We start from the raw sequence: 15,943 nt of genomic DNA, 5'->3' as shown, positions 1-15,943 counted from the left end.
TGTTTACAATATCTCCTATTTTTAATTGCATGCATATATTTGTCAATGTTATTTTCAGGAGCATGCCTGCAAACATTTAAGGCTGCCAAGATGCCAGAGATAGAGGGAGAGGTGGCAGAGTTTTTAAAGCATGCCCCACATAAGTGTGGAGGACCAAAAAACCACAGGGTAAATATCATGTAACACAAATAAGTGTGTGTGTGTGTGGGGGGGGGGGGGGGGGGGCATGTTTTTGTGAAATATCAGGACACAAATGTGTATAATGACATGGGTATGACATAGGTATTACAAAAAGAGGGTGAAATATGAGGACGTTCCCCATGTCCTCACTTTTCAAAATGCTTATAAAGCACAGAATGAGTTTTTTTTCACAGAAAGTGAACTGCACAGTCTCCTGTGAGGGTTAGGTTTAGGGGCAGTGTGTGTGTGTGTGTGTGTGTGTGTGTGTGTGTGTGTGTGTGTGTGTGTGTGTGTGTGTGTGTGTGTGTGTGTGAGTGATGGGTAGGTTTAGGGATAGCTGGGGCAGTGTAGGGGGATAGAAAATACGGTTTGTACGGTATAAAAACCATTACGTCTATGGAATGTCCCCACATTTCACAAAAACACCCCTGTGTGTGTGTGTGTGTGTGTGTGTGAGAGTGTGTGTGTGTGTGTGTGTGTGTGTGTGTGTGTGTGTGTGTGTGTGTGTGTGTGAGAGTGTGTGTGTGTGTGTGTGTGTGTGAGAGTGTGTGTGTGTGTGTGTGTGTGTGTGTGTGTGTGTGTGTGTGTGTGTGTGTGAGAGTGTGTGTGTGTGTGTGTGTGTGAGTGAGTGAGTGAGTGAGTGTGAGCACGTGCGCTGATCTGTTGGTGTGTGTGAGAGAGAGGGTGTGTTTTAAATGCAATTAGAAAGCAGTTATTTGGTTTTGTTTAACTCTGAAACATTTTTCGCCACCCATTATCCAAATATGTAATGGATTTTTTAAATAACGTGGATCTTTCATGGGTTTTCTATGTTTCAGGAAGAGACATCATTTATGTTATATTAAGCCACACAAGTCTTAACACCAGGGGATCCCTTTAAAGGAGAGAATTAGAGAAAACAAAGGCCTAGATGGGCCAGAAGTCTCTGCTTTAACTCAGAGTTACAGAATGTGGGCGGCAGCACAGCTTCATAGAATGCCATCACTGTGACATCACAGAGCATTAGAATGTTCAGCATCTCTATAACACTCGCTCTGCTCGTCTCCGCATTACTCGCTACTGCTTTGATGATCCCCAAGCCTCCTTTAACAGCTTGTCAGAGCTACTGACAAAGTGTAAGATGACCGTTGATGATTACACTAACTCCGTCGAAGCATTGTCCTCTTCCAATGTGATTTTGCTTAAGCGCGATCCAAAGGAGTCTTGGGTGAACGGATACAATCCTGATTTGTTGAGGCCGTGGAACACCAACATGGACATTCAGTATGTTCTTGATGCTTTTAGCTGCATCATGTACATGCTGTCGTACATTTCCAAGCCGGAGCACGAAATGGGCGACTTGCTAAAAAACGTAATCAAGGGTGTGCGCGAAAGTAACGTTAATGAGGAGGACGAGATGAATGTCGCATCGTGTACGGTCAGCAAACCAAAGGCAAGAACATTCACCGGCTGCTCAACGGTATGGGTTTCTTCCAGAAAAGAACCGTCGGTAAGGCTGCGGTTATTAGGTATGCGCGCTTTTCAAAAGAAAAACAAGCGGAAAATTTTACAGTAGGCTACTTAAACTTTATTTGCCCCATCGTTCCAACGAACAGCTAAAACCTCATAAATTTCCAACTTATGAGCAGTTTTACAGTAGTGCATCTGTGGAGCTTTCTACGCACCCGGGTCTCCTGATACCTGTTCGTGCCATAGTGCAAGCACACCAAGACAAGTTTGAGAAACACAGCGAGGAAGTGGAGAAGGCATTCGATCAGCTGCAACAGCAAGGACCACCTGAGAACACGTGGACTGCTTTTGCACCTGAAATCGAAGTCGATCGCTTGGAGTGCATTGTGGAACGAGAAGACATCAATCCTGATGACGAGAATGTTTTACAAGACGATGTTCCAGAATATCAAATTCTTGAACATGGAGATGGAGTTGTACCACGAGTAGAGGAACCCCAGATGAGTGTTGAATTTGCTAGGAAGTTGTTTCGAAGTCTAAACGAGGCGCAGGCAGTCATATTCTACACTGTCTGCCAGTGGTGTCAGAAGCGTGTGTGGGGGCATAATCCAGAACCGTTTTACTACTTCGTAACGGGTGGTGCTGGTTGTGGCAAATCGCACGTCATCAAGTGCATATACACAGAAGCGACGAAAATTCTACGTCAACTGCCTCGACTCCGAGAGGAAGGGGATCTCTCCGTGCCCACAGTGCTCTTGAGTGCATTTACTGGAACAGCAGCGTTCAATATTTCCGGTAAAATGCTGCATTCCATCTTAAAACTTCCAAGGAACCTGAAGCCGCCGTATAAAGGACTTGGAAATGCTCTAGATGAGCTACGAGCTACGCTACGTCGAGATTCTGATCATTGATGAAGTCTCCATGATTTCGAAGCATCTTTTTGCCTACATAAATTGAAGATTTCAGCAAATTAAAGGCAGCAAGAAACCTTCCGGTGGAATCTCTGTACTCGCAGTGGGGGACTTTTACCAACTGCCACCTCTGGGTAAAGCCAAACCCCTGTGTGTGTATGAAGAGGATGTTCTGGAAAGACCATTTCCAAATTATTACCCTCTCAGAGATTATGTGTCAGAAAGAGGACCTTGCTTTTGCCCAACTTCTGAACCGGCTACGAGTTAAGCAGAAGTCCGACGATCTTCGAGATGACGATTGAGCGCTGTTACTTTAGGCCGTGAAGAACCCCGAAGACTGCCCGTGTAATGCACTAACGTAGACTAACCATGTTCCATACACAACGATGTTCCGTATAGTTGACCTTTTACCGCCAATTGCTGAATAAATACTTCCTGGTCATACATTAATTATATATCTGTGTCATCGTCATTTCTCCCTCTTTCATCTCCACTCACGACTGAGAGTCCACCGCCGTTTGTTTCCGCAAGATTTCAGTAAGTTTGCTAGGAGCGCCCACTGCCGTTGAAAATGCATGGTGGGCAAGCTAAATGTCAGATTGCAGCTTTGGAGGGGAGACAACTAGTGCAGCGAAAATGTACATTTCGATTCAAATTATGCTTCTCACAGTATTAAAATCTTCATTAAATGAATGTTATGTTATCACAAAGGTTTAAATATACTACTCTTTGTTAAATAAATGCTTTGAAATGGGAATTTTTAAACGTCAATTGAGGGCGATAACCGCTTGGCGCCAATCTCAGTCAGAGACAGGTTTGCCCATCATCCTGCTTGCAGAGATGGTGTTTATATTCAGAAAGGGTGCATTAAGTTAATGTTAAGTTACATGAATTGAATATTTTAACATTTTAGATTGTCTTTCATGTATGTATATATATATATACATTATATAATAAAATATATAACGTTATATATAATATATATATTTTAACATAACTCAGTGTTATTTAACGATAACAAACACAATGATAGGTTATTCACACACAACTTATTAAGATTTCATACATCAATTGACATTTAAGATTTTATACATAGTTATTTCATTACAAAATCATCTGAAGTGATAAACATGATTAAAATATAAAAGTTCTTTTTAATGATAATATTTTATTTCAAAGGAAAGTCAGTAATGTAAAGTAGAAAGATAGCAGGAAAAAAAATGCAGTATACAAAGGAGATGTTAGAGAAGGCAGTAGATGAAGTAAAGGCAGGAGCGAGCTTGAGGGCGACAGCTACAAAATACGGCATTCCCCACACCACTCTGCAGGACTATAAAAAAAAGAAATATTCCCACAACCCTCATCCTAATTCGGCCCTGACACCAGCAGAGGAAGAGGCCCTCATTTCGTTTATATTCTGGATGGCTGACCATGGGTTCCCAATTACCCGCTCCCTGGTCAAAATCCTCACTATTGGGATCATCAAAGAGAGTGGCAGAACCCAGACCACCACCGTTAATATGGAGAAGGGGCCAAGTGATGTTTGGTGGTCCAGGTTTAAGGCCCGCCATCCTGAGTTGACATCACGGACGGCAGATTCCCTGGACCGAGCCAGAGTTCACGGAGGTACACCAGAGGCAATAGAAGGTTTCTTCAAGTTGTATGAGGCACTTTATGCAAACCATGGTTTGGAGGACAAACCTCACCTCATATTCAACTGTGACGAGACTGGCTTTGGGGACAAGCCTCGGTCCAGAGAAAAGGTCCTGTGCCAGACTGGGAGGAAACATGTATACCAGCAGCAGCAGACCACCAGGGAGCATATAACAGTTCACTGCTGTGTAAATGCAGCCGGAGACACCATTCCACCGTTCATAATTTACCCCGGCTGCCTTCCAAGTGGTGCCTATAGGCTGGATGGGCCCCCCAACACACTCTACGGCATCCAAGAAAAGGGCTATATGGACTCGGAGCTATTCCTGAAGTGGCTCCGACATTTTGTAAAATATGCTCCTGTGGAGAGACCACTTATATTGATTATGGATCAACATGAAACACATGTCTCCAAAGAAATTATAATGTTCTGCAGAGAAAACAAAATAGAAATTCTCTGCTTACCTGCACACACCACACACATCCTGCAGCCCCTGGACATCGCCGTCTTTAACCCGTTGAAGACAGCTTTCTCCACCATGGCTTCCAGGATGGGTCTGGTTCGTGGGGATCTTGTTGTGGGGAAGAAGCAGTTTTCACCTCTCCTCAAAAATGTTTACCCCACTGCGGTCACAGCCCAAAACATTAAGGCTGGGTTTCGCAAGGCTGGCATCTTTCCGCTGTCCAGGGGTGCTGTGGACACAACCCAGGTAATTTTAACATTAATACAATGATAATTCATCCTTTAAGCTGCTTGTATTTCTTTTCAAGTTCGTTATGCTAATGAGTTTTTCATGTTTTACTTTCTTAGGTGGTGAGAGTGCTCCCATCTGCAGATGGAACTGATGCCACACCATCCAGCACTCACGCCACAGCATCCAGCGTTCCCATCGCCACACCATCCAGTGTTCCCATCGCCACACCATTCAGCACTCACATCGCCACACCATCCAGCACTCACGCCACACCATCCAGCACTCACGCCACACCATCCAGCACTCACGCCACACCATCCAGCACTCACGCCACACCATCCAGCACTCACACCACACCATCCAGCGTTCCTGTCACTCCTTCAGCCACTCAATCACCTTGCCCCACCTGCAACAGAGTCGCTCCCAAAAATTACCTGGTGGCAGCAGGTATAATCCCTGAGAGTCTGGCTAACGTCCTCATGAGCCCAGCCCTGGAGAGGAAAGAGAAGGTGAGGCGTCGCATTCCGTTGCCAGCCCGTGTCATCACCAGCGACCAATATTACAACCTGCTGGTACAAAAAGAAGCTGAGGAGAACGAGAAGGAAGAAAAGAAGAGAAAGCGTAAAGAAGAGATGACAAAGAAGAGGGAAGAGAAAAGACAAGCCCTTGAGGCCAAAAAGGCAAAAAAACCAAGCACCTCCTCCAATTGATGATGGTGGAGAACACTGTGCTCTCTGCCGTAGAGTGATACCACCTGGCTCTGGAGATGAGGCCATTGATGAGTGGGTCCAATGCGAACTGTGCCATTTGTGGTTCCACGTGGAGTGTGCAGGGGTGGAGGAAGTGCCAGACACTGACTGGCATTGCCATAAATGTTGTCTGTCCATATAAAAAATCAGTTTAGTGTTCACGTTAAATGTAAATAATTGTATATACACACACACACACACAATCACACACACACACATCCTTATTTATGTTTTTACGTTCTTAATGTTGATCATTAAATCTTTTAAATCAATGCAAAATGTTTGCCCTTCTTCTTTGTCTTTATCAAACATATGGTAAAGTTATTCATATCACGACACAATCATGCTCAACTCGCATCCTCTAGCTTTTAAATCAGCAATTAACTAAAATTTTAACCAAATGAAAAGATACTCACCTTTATTATTCTTTTAAATTATGTTTTCTTCAAATAAACAGCTCAAAATTGATCCGTTGAATGTCCATTTTCGACACCGAAATCATTTATGCGCTCTGTACGGAACATCATTGCAAGCATGTACGGAACACCATTAACGCTCATCATCTTCCGTACACGTGCGGAGGAGGTACTTTTACCCACTTTTCTCAAAATCTATTGGTCCAAAAGACATCAATCAAAGTGTGGACTGTCCAATGGGTATTCACCCAGGGAACGATCACACAAACATGCTTGTCTGACTCTCAACAACGGAGGAGTGGGCGTTGGCGTTTGGTGAATAGCGAAAAGTGTACGGAACATGGTTAGTCTACGTTACTTAAGGGCCTGGATCCAGACTAAGTGCAATCCAAATGGGCATTAATTAAATAAAAATACATTTTAAACATAATTACTTGGTTTTGTCTTTCTTCATCATTTTATATTAATTGTGTGGCTGTTACATGCAAAATGATCAATTTCTGTCAGGCATACTTGTAGATTTCATCAGCAAAATTGAAATTAAGTTACCAAAGTCATGTTTAATGTTTATCATCCTTACAACAGTCCTCCCACTCTTCATGTAAGTGAATAAATGCATATATCCACTATGTAAATGTATGCTCCTGAATGGGATGGTGGTAGAAATTATGTTCAGGGGTTCTTGATTTTAATCTGCTGCTGTATATTATTTTTCCTCATTAAAACTTATTTCCAGACCTCAATGGCGCATTAAGAATACATTGTGAACTTCAGAGATCGAGGTATAATGACGAATGGTACTCTAAGATGGCTTTTTATATACTTGTATATGCATGTCTCTGCATTATTATTCTTCAAACTAATTTAAAACCACATATCCAATAAGTAGATGTTTTATGTGCACTGCACAATGAAACCTCACAGTCTTGCTTGATGTTGACAAACTATCATTAGAAAATTGTAAGACTACATCTTTTATACTGTCATGATGGTCAGGAGCATGTCAGAAGAGCAAAATCAACTATCGATATTTTTGATTGTTTGAGAAGAATGCATTCATCAGTCACTTCTGTTCCAGTTTATATGTGTTCACATGGCTTCACTAAACAGCATTTATATGGGGTTTTAATCCAGAAGTGTGCATATTTGGAGACATGTTTATAGATTTAGACAAAAACCCAAAGAAACATGAAGCTAATAAATATACAATTACTATAAAATAGGATTTGTATGTGATTTTCATGCATTTTGGGGTATTTTCACAGCAATAAAAGATGTTTAAATGATGTGTGATTGGCTGCTGAAATGTATGCAAGTAAGAAATATCAGTTTACATATACAACCATTCCTTTAATTTAAAAAATCCAGTGACATTAATCACATAAATCTTGCTGTATACTTTGAGGGATCCATTTCTTTTAAATCCCTGTTATCTCCGTATACTTCTGTGACGTCTTCAGCGGTGTAGGTTGTGACAGAGCATCTCAGACAGAAGCTACAATAGTTTACTCTAAATGAAATGGAAATTGATTTATTTTATTTTAGTTTATTGTGTAACAAAAATGTCAGTAATGACCAGGGGAAAATGTATGCTTAATGCGTGACTTTTAATTATAAACAAGACTGAAACACAATGGGACTCTTATTTTGAAATGTCTGTGTCATGCCTGTACATTCGTTTTCAGATGAGGGACATACATACATTTGCTTCCTAACAAGTGTAAATTACTGTATAAAAACACAAACGTAAAAATTGTCATAATTCATAAAGATTAGTTCATATGCAATCGCTTGGCATAAATGTGGGATATTCATTGAACTGCTCTGAAGCGCTGTTGGGCGAGCCTGTAGAATGACACGTGACAATGACACGCACAGCGCTCATTATAAATACTGGAAGTAAATCTGCTCCCTCACTCTTCGAGATGGCTGGTCACAGTGCACCTCATGTCTGGATCGTCGGCAGCTCCATCGTCCGCAGGCTCCACTCGCACATCTGTGCGAAGCGCCTGGACACGAACCTTGGTCTTCGGGCCAAGGTCACTTGGGAAGGGAGAGGAGGCAGACGCTGGGAGCAGCTGCTTCCAGTGCTGCGCTCTCTCTTGGCGACGGCTCCACCTCCTCGGGTCCTCGTTATTCACCTCGGAGGGAACAGGTTGTGCCGGGAAGGCCGCAACCGCCTGGATTTCCTTCGGTTGAGGTTGTCAGACTGTTCCCAGATACCACGATCCTGTTTTCGGAAATCCTGCCCCGTCTGAACTGGAGAGGTCAGGCTGGCAGGAGGGCCTACGGGATCGAAAGAAGCCGACACTGGCTGAACAGAGATGGCTCGGTTCTTGCACTGCATTAACCATCAGAATATCAGAGTGTCTCATCTGTGCAGGGACAGAGTCCACCTGAGCTCAGAGCAACGAGCTTCTGCGGAGGAATATTACAGACGCTCTGCGGGTGGAACTCCGAGGATGAAGCCGTCACCAAGCCAGCAACAACGGCTCTTTTAAGAGCCACCCACTCATCCAAATAAAGAGCATTTTTTCCAGGTGTGTGATTTTTTCTTCAAGTCCTCATGTTAGCTAACGCTATATGTAGCTAAAAATAACCTTTTATATGCGTCATGCTAGCAACATAGAATAAAGCATTATAAGAAGTGCATAATAAACCCAAAGAAACACTTATATAAAGGAAAGCTAATAAACATATGATTACTTTTATTGTTAATTATTAGTACATTTATAGTAGGGAATGTTGTGCAGTGTGCAGTACAGGTGTGCGCGGAACTTTTCCGAATGATATTCTTTCCGGTCCGACCGGATCATGGCTCTAAATTTAGACCTGATTTTAATTTCTTTTAAAGAGTGGGACAGGGATAACGAATATAAAATGTTGGCTATAGAATAATTGTATTTGTTATTTTTGTCTTATACTCTCAACACCGTAAAAATCTCAGAGAAAAATATGCTCAATTCTATCACTCAAAATTTTAAGCCAAAAATACAAATAAATAAATCTTGTGGACGGGATGCAATAACATATATTATCTGGCAACTGTGAATGCAGAAAGTTTTGTTCACTTCAAGTTCAAGCGTGTTGTTGCCACGACGCTATGGGTGGTGTGTTTCTTGCTTGACTGCTCATTCTGACAATGCCTCTATTTTCTTTCTTTTTGATGTAATTATTCTACTCATTGCAAAAGTAAAATACAATGTGTTTGCATCTATAATCACTTATTCATAATACTGTCTGTAACCTGTAGTTAGTCCCGCAATCTTATTTTTTTAAGACCTATTAAAATGTGCCACAACACCATAGCTATTGGAATTCTCTATTTTAACCTTAATTAATACACTAATTGTAATGCATGCGTTACACCTCATAAAAGCTCACGAGATGAGACAGAACAAGACATTATCAGGTTGTCACACATTTCTTCTGGCAGGATCATTTTATTAATGAGTATCTCCCCTTTCACTGATGCGTCCAGGTCACACTCACCATTTTATGTTTGGCCCTTAAACACAACCGCTCACGTTTTGCCACAGGACAGCCATTGCGAGTACATCTTGCGTCATTGCAGGACTGTGATATGAAGAGTGCGTGAAATAACATATTTTATACATGGCACATAATAGCGGTATAAACATTAGGGCTGCCACTAACGACAATTTTTATCTAAATTTAATCTATCGACCAATTTATTGCAATAATTTTCAAAAAAAATTCTTAAAAACATTTAATTTGACTTGCAATGTTGGTCTTCAGTAGTGTACTATAAAAAAAAGTATAAATATAAACAAGCCCTTGACAAAATTTTAAACTAAAAGAGTAAAAATTTAAAAAGGTACACATTTGTAAACCAACATAACAAAAAAAGAGAGTATCAGCAAATACTTCTTATACAGAATAGTGTTGTCACAATACCAAAATTAGGACTTTGATATGATACCAGACTAAAATACCTCAAAAAATACCATGGCAAAAAACAGTAAAAGTAATTGAATATAACGACAGAACTTACTATTCATTGTTTTATCATTGTTTTAGGGTTAATGCATCATTGTTTTCAAATACCTCCGTCTTCACAGACCACACTTCAAATGTATCCGCTTTGCAGAGCGTTTTCAAAAAGCTACGTGGATGGAAGAAGGCCAAAACAGAGAGAAAAATAAACGTTTTCAAACGAAAACATATTAGTGTGGACATGGCCTGTGACTACTCACTAAAGATGGACATTTGTGACATAATTTTGAGTGTATTTGACTAAGGAAAAGCATAATTAGCTTCTTAGGCTTGTGTGTGTGTTGTTGGTAAGAGCTCCCATCCCGTATATTACGAAATGCTATAAAATCGCTTGCACGTTCAAATTGGCACGGTTTAAAAAGACGTGGGCAGAGATTTCTGTCACCCGAAGCCAGAATTGTGGTATCAAGCCATCCCTAGTTCGTTTCATCTTCTGCAGTAGCTGCGTTTTGCGATATTTTCTAAAAGTCGCTAAAAAATATTGCGAAATAACGGCGTTTCCATTAACTGACGTATTTTTAAACATATTTTTTTCCTCTCGTGATAAGTAATTCCAAAAATTATGCCACGTATGTTGTTAGGTTTATGTACATCCCAGCCACCACACGCCATTATTTTTAAGGACATGTGGGCGTGTTTGAGCTGCATTTTCTATTCTATTGTCTTTTATGAGTTTAATAAAGAACTCTGTCTTGTCTTCTGTCCAAACATACCGCGCCATCTGTAACAAATGATCCACTTTTAAGTACACCAGGTTATGGTGACGCATTGTTGCCACATACAGAGAAGAGCAAAATGTTTGAATTTGAAGGGGTTTTTTTACCACTTTGTTATTTTGGCTTGGAATTTTGTTTGTTGGAAATATAAACTGAATTTAGAAATGCTTTTGAAATGAAAAACTTTAAGTTTAATAAACAAACTATATTTTTAAATGAAGACAGCGTTTGGAGTGCATGCAAAAAAATCCATCAGAAGGCCATGGGTTAAAGAAAATGTAGCCTATTTAGTTTCATAGTTAGGCTATGTTTAAATATTATTATTTTTTTTATTTCATATGTTGATTATGAAAAGTGAGCAGCATGAGTAAGGCTACATAATCAGATGCGCATATGTCTGGGGACATAGAGTGGGGTCAGACATGATTTTGACCACTTCATTGAGTTTTGTTTTCTAGAAAGTCTTTCTTTAAAGTGAATTTCATTTTGTATAAATTGTATTTTAATTTTGATCAATGTTTAATCAACTATTTGCCTGTTTATTTAATAAATAAGTCTGGAATGTATTGACATGCGTAACGGTTTCTTCTGCCTTTGAGTAAGGCTGAAAATAGCTTCTTTCTGTTTTAATACATTTCTTGAATATATGTCTTAATTACAGGAGTCCTATATAGTTATGATATTTGTGGCTGCACCGGGGTCCGTCATTACTAGGTTAAAGTTACGCCACTGTCCTTATTAGGATTAAATATATGTCGTTTTAACAACATATGCGAAAACTGTTTCCATTGCAGTTTAGCGAAAATTTCCTTTTTCGAATTACCAGGAAAGCCACCTCATGCGAGCGTAAACTTTAGTGCGATATATGGGAGTTTTTGCGAAATTGACACGTGTCCATTGGGCGTATTTTCAATTCACAATTTAAATTTGGTCAATTTGAAGGGTAATGGAAATGCGGCTAGTGTCACCCCAGGCAGCAGTAGCTTCAGACGCTTACGAAAACACTCAAAGAGTGCAGTTTGAGTTTCATATGTCCTAGTGATTCACGTTAGTTGATCTCAAACCTGTGCTGAGAATGATCACGTAGACGACACCACTGGATTCATGGCCATTTCAATCTGTTGTCTCTGGTTTTATACTGGCTCCTCACCTGATCAGTGTTCAGTCTCATGCTGTGTTCAAATGTTGTTGCTGTGTGTTTTTCAGACGGCTCCATCATTGGGGATAAATTCAATCTGTCAGCTGAAGACTTTGACACTCTTTATGAAGTGGGAGAAGAACTGCCATATTTCCCTGGAGCTTTCGAAGGAACAAGGAAAATGGACGGCAAAAAGTATGTTGCTCTTTCTCCACACTCTCAAAAAAAAAAAAGTACAAAATTTTAACTCTAAGTCAGGGCTAGGTAAGTTCGGTCCTAGAGAGCTGATGTCCTGCAGAGTTTAGCTCCAACCCTACTAAGCCACCACAGTATTGGGCTGTTTATTTTCTGATCAATCTGGATGGGTTCTTGATCAACCCCGACACCCTCCAGCTGAAAGTCATGGACTTCAGTTTTGCACAGATCATCATGATGAGTAAGTTGGCTTTTTGAACACCGGTTACTTTATAACTTTATGATGATTAAAGATGTTTTACTAAACACTGGAAATGTATTGCTTGCAGGAGAAGCTAAGGTAGAGGAGTGGTTAAGAGAGCGGGCAAAACTACACGTGGTGAACATGTACACAGTGATGGAGGCACTCGTCAGGATAATCAGGCGCCTGTTTTTGAAAATACGACGCGTGTCAGCAGGTGAGATCAATAACAATAATGATGAATGCAGTGATACAATTAAATGTGCATGTCATAATAACAGCAACCAATGCATTGTAACATTACCTTTATGGCTGCACGATAATAGTTAAACTGATAATCACGATGATTTTGCTCAATTATAATCACGATTATTCTATCAAAAAGGGAAATGTAGTTATGGCCATTTTGCATGTTCTTTACCAACCTACACTTCACCAAAAAGGCCTGTAGGTGGCACACCGACTGTTAGATGGTAAATCAATACAAAACACACGGTTTTGGTGAACGCTTTGTAATCTCTATTCACATTAGATTTCTACATGATCTTCAGATCTCAGGTGAGGACAAACATGACTAATCAGCTCTCTTCTGATTACTTTTACAGCATGCGTTGATCTTCTTGATCGGCTGAAAAACAATAGAGGGATACGGCTGCTTGAAACCATGCAGAAGATTTCCAATGATCCCTGGTTTGTTGGTGTACAACGGAGGGTCCAGCCCCGCAGCGAGATGCTCTTTTAAACCGCTTCAAAAAAGATAAGTAATTTCACAATTGCACGCAAGACTCCACCCACCATCTACTGCTGACCAATCATAGCTCACAACAAGTCAGAAAAGTCCTAAAACAGCTCTTCTGTTTCAGTCAACGTAGATGGAGAGGCAAAGTTATCAAGTTAAGCCACAAATAGCACTTTACATGTCTTCATAAGACCATCATTGTAAAAGTGCCACCAGAGCCCGGATGGCAGTGCCTGTTTCCCCCTCTCTTTTCTCTTCCTCTCTCCCCCCTCTCTTCTCTGTCGCTCCGCATGCCTCCATCTCCTTTCTCTCGCGCAGAGAGCCACGTCTAGACGGTTCCCTTTTGCGTTCATGTTCACGTGTCATTTTTGAGAGGGAACGTTTCTGTGACTTTTTCCACTAAACTATGCGATCTGAAGGGTTTTCAGTGCTCTCTCACGGCCATAGCGGGGCAGAAATGTCACCAGAATGTGTGAAATTCTGTGAAAAAATCTATTTAATGAGTTCTTGAACCGCTGCATCTCTGAGAAACAGTGTTTTATTCACTAACCCATAAAAACTTGTTTCATTACGAATCAGTTTTTTTGAACGAATCGGTTGAATGAAGGATTCAATTTGTTTATAGTCATGTGTCGCCACCTACTGGTGTGACAATGTAATTGATACAGTCTTTATTTGATGTGTCAAACTGGTAGTGAGTGCATCCGTTCAGACTGTAAGAGTAAGGCAGGTCTCATTTACATCAAGGCCTTCGCTCTTTGAAGTCACAGGTTGAGCTTTGTAGCAATCTTTGACGCATCTCTTTAGCCAGGCATTCACATGATGCATCTCAAAGCCTTGTGCTCCAGTTATATCAGTTCACATGACTGTCTTTGTTTAATGCTTTGAACAGCAGCTACGCTAATCATTTTTCTGTTCTGTTTTATTTCGGGACGCCCATCCCGAGGTAACTAGAGAGTCCGTCTGCTCCAGTCTGGATCCCGCCTCCATGAAGACTTCAGATGACCAACTCCTGCAGGACTTCAGATGACCAACATCAAAATGATAGTAGAATTGTAAAATGAGTCGATGTGACTGATCACTTAATTAAATTACTTATTTAATAATCAAATACAACGTGTCCCCAAGATCTGTTATTCAGAATGTGTGGACACTCTTCCTGTAAATACACAAAATAAACACATTACAAATTACATGTGCACAAAACAAAAGGCTGCGAATACACACGCAAACGTACACTCTTAGAAAAAAACGGTACAGTGGAGGTTCCTTGGGGATCAAAACGTATAACTGTACCTTTAAAAGGTACACAATTGGTCCTTAGGGTACAATTATACCACTGACTACGTTTACATGGACAGCAGTAATCTAATTATTGACCTCACTCTGAATAAGACAATAATCTGATTAAGGCGTTTACATGAGTTGCTTTTAGAATATTACGTTCATGTTCCCATTTTACATGTTACAGAACATAGCTCAATTAATAGTACGTCTTTACGTACCCATGCCACGCTACGCTGTCCGGCGTCCAATCATAGCGCGACTTTTGTAGGTCTGTTCAAATCAATGGGCTCAGGCAACCCGCTGTAACTTTACAGTGACTTTTATACTTTTTAATGTAATATATATATATATATATATATATATATATATATATATATATATATATATATATATATAGTTTTATTTTTTGTATATATTGTGTCTTTCAGTTTTTTTTAAGAGACACTGCCCATCTTGCCTTCTTCTTGATAGCCAACATTTCGAATAATAGCTTTGATTAATGATGAAAATTAAGGTTTCAAAATCGTGATTGTTTGGATTGTTTTTTTCTGGCATGAGCCACAAGCGCTCACTGAATGGCCATATGGCTCGCGAGCCTAGAGGTTCCCGACCGCTGTTGTAAGCAGACAATTATGAATCTGGGATTACAGATACAAACGTATTGTATTTTACTTTTACAATGAGCAGAATTATTACAACACAAAGAAAAAAATATAGAGGAGGCCATGTCCGAGAGAGCAGTCAAGCAAGACACGCAGTCACGCACCCTAGCAACACGTCATGGCAACGACATTTCAGACTGAAAGATACGTAAAAGATAAACGGGAATTTGAGCGCATTGTTACTGTTTTGTACGCGCGGTTATATTAATTATAATCCAAATTCTGTTTTATTTGTCACAATATTATTGATGATTGTTTAGAGGGGCACTTTATATACTTTTGATACGAGCCCCCAAAGCCCTCCCCTCTGCACTTGCCTGGTGTGTGTGCCTGGTGTGTGTGTCCTGTCACAAAATGCGGCGAAAACTCATACACGACGTTAATAGTTAGATTAAGGTGTGTACATGTCTACAATGCACTTGGATAATGCGACTAAAATAGGCATACTCCACATGTCTTAATTCGATTTTAGTTTAATTCGAGTATGGCTTTAACCGGATTAAGGTAATTAGAAATCGCTGTTTACATGGTAGTTTCTTAATCAGAGTATGGTCTTAATCAGGTTAATATCGGAGTATTGTTGTCCATGTAAACGTACTGATTGTTTTCCTCTACTTAGAGCAGGAGTAAGCAAGTTTGGTCCTAGTGAGTCGCTGTCCTGCAGAGTTTGACTCCAACCCTGAAAGACATCTATAGAAGCTCTTATTGAGAATTAACAGAGGTTGTTGATGTTTTATTGAAAATGTTTGGTCACCATTATGGTGATCAGTATTTGACTCTTGGCTTTTTATGTGAGTTAGTGTTTTTTGTTGCAGTGTTAACAAAACACAATCTGTTCAAATCAAAAGAAGCCATTAACAAAAATTGTCATGAAGAACAATGTTTGACAACTCAT

At 40.3% G+C, this 15,943-nt stretch overlaps 1 protein-coding gene and 1 long non-coding RNA gene across 2 annotated transcripts in view; both read right to left on the bottom strand.

Annotated features, from left to right (window-relative positions):
* The window catches only part of LOC307131318 (tripartite motif-containing protein 16-like), a 390,938-nt gene that overhangs the window by 347,872 nt on the left and 27,123 nt on the right, over positions 1-15,943 (bottom strand). The gene's annotated exons all lie outside the window — the stretch shown is intronic.
* Positions 4,487-5,377, bottom strand: LOC307127849. Its single transcript, XR_013816685.1, has 3 exons — positions 5,323-5,377; positions 4,659-4,886; positions 4,487-4,553 (listed from the first exon to the last, which is right to left on the bottom strand). It is a non-coding gene; the product is annotated as an uncharacterized lncRNA (long non-coding RNA).

This window comes from Gobio gobio, assembly GCF_949357685.1.
Source record: "Gobio gobio genome assembly, chromosome: 1".
Lineage (NCBI taxonomy): Eukaryota > Metazoa > Chordata > Actinopteri > Cypriniformes > Gobionidae > Gobio > Gobio gobio.
The sequence above is the reverse complement of the archived record's forward strand: the minus strand, read 5'-3'. Positions and strand labels throughout refer to the sequence as shown.